Genomic DNA, 4,102 nt, shown 5'->3' on the forward strand with positions numbered 1-4,102 from the left:
CACAAAATCCATGAATTATATTACTGACTAGAACCTCCCCCAAATCCACAAACTATAGAATTTGCTGAATAGAACCTTTATTATTCTGCTTCTACTTTCCAACTTAATTCATGTGACAAAAAAAACCACCCAAATATCTTTAACTATTTAAAAAAAAAGTCAATGTCTTCAAAATAAAGATCCCTGGATCATCTCTAAAAATAAATAATAATAATCAACTTATTCAAGAGACTACTGTCATTTCATATTACAGATGACTGTAATTTCAGTTAATTTATAAATAACTTTAAAATCTTATGAATGAAATGCACCAAACTTCACCTGTGTAAAAGCAATCATGTTTTAATTATGGACTAAAAATTACTAATACAATGAACTTGAATTTGAATTAGAAAAATTAAGCTTCTAAATACAATTGCTAGAGAATGTCTTAAGGGGGAAGTGTCAATGAAATTTTTTCTCTACATACAATATGATCATTAACAGACTAGTAAATCTTAACTGGAATGATAAGGCAAAAATAGTAAAACCACACTTTTCTATAAAAAGTTACACATTATCTTCTGTAGGGATAGCTATCGTACATGAAAAAACAAAGATGTGATCACTCTATTGCGCACCCAGGAATGCTGGGGAATCTGGTCTTAGAATGATCTAGTCATCTTCTTCCTCTCCGTCATCTTCAGCATCTCCTTTCCTCTTCTCCCCCCGGAGAACTTCTTCTTCCTCTTCCTCCTCTTCTTCCCCTTCTTCTACATAATCATCATCTTCTTCTTCATCCTGAATTTCTTCTTTCATCAAGTAAGAAAGGCCCACTTCTTCTTCTCCCTCTCCCAATTCTGACCCTGCTTCATCTTCATCCTCCTCCTCATCATCTTCCTCCTCCTCTTCCTCATATCCTTCAGGTGGACCAGCTTCATCTTCCTCTTCATCTCCATCATCTTCATCTCCATCCTCATCATCCTCCTCTTCGGAGTCAGGTGCTTCATTATCCTCCTAATCAAATCCATCTAAGTATGTGATTTGTGGCAGCAATTCAAAAATACTTTCTCTGTAATCTTCCAGATTTGTGATCTCACAGTTAAACAAGTCAAGACTTTTCAAATTTTTAAGATTTTGCAGAGCTTCTGCCGTACTGAGATCTTTGATTTTGTTTCCACTCAGATTGAGGTAGGTAAGATTTGGACATTTTTCTGCCAGGACTTCCAAGCCTCCAGAAATTATATTGTCACTAAGTTCCAACTTTCGAAGTTTGTTTAAGCTGGGAAGTTGGGCCAGTGAACTTAATTCCACATTAGCCATACTCAGAAACTCTAGTTCTTTAAAAGTATCATTCAGGCCTTCAATTTCCCCATTGACACACAATTATCAAGAACTAACTCTGTCACCTCCTCCGGGGCTCGGTTCCTTAACTCCATGTTAATCCTCTTCTTCTTCTCCATGTCCTCCTCCTGCTCTTCTGCTCCTACTCTCCTCCTTTCCCCTTTCCTGCTCTTCCCACTACCCCCCAACCCTGAAATTTTAAAAAGATTTGGAAATGAATGAAAAGAAACGCAAATTTAAACGCCCACTACCACCAGATAGATGTGGGGGAGAAAGAAAAGAATAGCAAATGGAGTCCAAGGAGTTGGGACTCTAACTCGGCTGCCCCCACCTCCTTGTCCACACACCCGCGCGCGCACACACACACGCACGCACACACACACACACGCACGCACACCTCTTACCACATTTTTAAACCAAGTAATTTTTCAAAACAGGAATGCATGTTAGGGTTGCTTAGTGAAGTGCAAAGACTTCTGTGAGATTGAATTTTCAGATTTATTTTGGTAGAAATTTATTTTTCTAGGCTTTTTTCCCTTCTACCAATAAACATAGGTTCAAGTAACAAGCCCTTCAGTTTTATAGATCATTCCATCAGTTTACTGGCATGATCATATTTGGGGGTCAGAAATAGAAAAAGGATCACATAGTTTCCGTTCCTCTTCTGATCACAAGAATTTAAGAATTATTTTCATTTAAATTTAATTTTCTGTCAGATTAAGTTTTATTTTATAATTTACTACACCTGAAAATAGGTAATACAAGAGCATTCTTTAGAATGTATATGACCTCAAGTAACTTTGTCTATTCAAAGAGGAAGGAAAGTGATTTTGCTTCATTTAGCTTCATAAAGAATTTTAAAAAAAGGAATTGTCATGTTTGCTTATTAAGGAATTATAAGGGTCTTTGAAAGTTTTCTTTCTTTCTTTCTTTTTTTATATAATTCTTGCTTTTAGAGACTAGGAATGAGAAATCCCAGGGGCCACTAGGAGTCATTTTAAAGAGTGAATAAGTTCTACTTTATTTTTATAGACACAAAGCCTGGGTAACTAATGAGCTTCAGGTGTGAAACACTAAATAGATCTTTGCTATTTAATGAGGTAGTTAGCCTAGTTATATAAAAGCTTCAGAAGAACAGATTTTCAAAATATTATTATTCCATTATAGTTATACATCATATTGGGGTTCATTTTGAGATCATTATACAAACATGGAATATAATTTGCTCCAGTTCAGCCACCAGTACTTCCCAGTCCCCCCCCCCCCACACACACACACCTGTTTTCTTTCTTCTATTCTACTGGTCTTTCTTATATGTATTGATAGGGGTTTTTTTTGTTGTTGTTGTTTGTTTTTTAGTGCTTTATAGATACATACAAAGATGAAATTCACTGTGGTATATTCATATATGTACAGTCTCATTCTACAGTCTCTCCCTTTTCTGGTCTCTCCTCTATTCCCCTCAATCCCCTACCTCCACTCCACTAATCTCTCTTCTATTTTCATGGGATGCCCCCCTCTAAGTTTGGTCTAACATCCACATATGAGGGAAAACATTCTACCCTTGACTCTTTAGGTATTTTTAGAATACAGATCATGAATTAAGCTCGTTTTTAGTTCTAAATTTGAGAATCTTCAGACCCAAGGAGTTGGAGAGAATCTTAGTATTTCCAAACATCTCCCTGATTCCATTCTGTTTCCTCTTAGATGCAGTCACATGTAAATGACAGAGAAGCCCAACAGCTGAACACTAGAAAGGCCTGTGGTGGAAGAAGCCAGAGACCTAGAGAGAGAGACACTTAGAAACTTGACTAATTAAACACATTTCTCGACACTCTTTTTTTATGTATGTAAAAATGTGGTCACAACATTAGCCAAACAGAGGTACTGTAAGAATGAAATATGATGCAGGTAAGCTTCTGACATATAGGTAAGACCAATAAAGAATAGACTCCTCCACTTTTCCTTCGCTCAAAATGTAATTAGGAAGAAACACAGTTTAGACCTAAAAGTTGGTTGAACCCTGGTGCAAAGTCACACTCACCCAGGGCCACATCAGGAAGTGCTTCCTCCCAGGCCAACTGCAAGGTGTTTGAACTAATACTGTCCTAACACTGTTTGGAAATCACCCATAGTTTAAGCAACTAACCCCTCATTTTTATTTTTCATTGCCTCACAAATTTATGTAGCTCATCCTCCACCAGTGCTCGTATATAGTGAGTAAATTCTTTTTCTGGTCAGGCAGGGACCATGCTTAATTACCCCTGTTCTGGGGCTGATGCTGGATCTGAGAAGGATGAAATAGAATTCACCAGCCATTTCCAGGGGAACTAAATATACTGCCTGGAAATGCTCAATGGCTTGAACTTTGAAGGAAATAAAACAGGATATGAAGAGATAAAACTGTCTAGAAATACTGGTCTGAAATAATTAGAAGACTGTAGAATAGATTTTTATAATTTATTTCCTAATCTTAGTCTAAGTGATGAGATAAGTTATAGGCATGACTTTCAGTACAACACTGGTATTTAGTAGCTGAAAAATAAATATCCTATAAATACTATGCTTGAAATTAACCAAGAAGGTAGATCTTATATTAATTGATCTTATTATTTTTTTTTAAAAAAGTCTTATTATAGAGGGAGGAAGCTTTAGGAGATGATGGTTTATCTATGGCCTTAATGGGTGGTGATTGTCTCACAGGTATGTACTTAACCCCAGATCACCAAGTTGTACACTTCAAATATGTACAGCTTTTCACATATCAATCATAACCCCA

At 36.5% G+C, this 4,102-nt stretch overlaps 1 pseudogene; it reads right to left on the minus strand.

The window, feature by feature from the left end:
- Positions 1-425: 425 nt before the first annotated feature.
- LOC143641513 (acidic leucine-rich nuclear phosphoprotein 32 family member E pseudogene) lies at positions 426-1,679 on the minus strand (annotated as a pseudogene).
- Between the last annotated feature and the right edge of the window lie 2,423 nt (positions 1,680-4,102).

This window comes from Callospermophilus lateralis, chromosome 3 (assembly GCF_048772815.1).
Source record: "Callospermophilus lateralis isolate mCalLat2 chromosome 3, mCalLat2.hap1, whole genome shotgun sequence".
Classification (NCBI taxonomy): Eukaryota; Metazoa; Chordata; class Mammalia; order Rodentia; family Sciuridae; genus Callospermophilus; species Callospermophilus lateralis.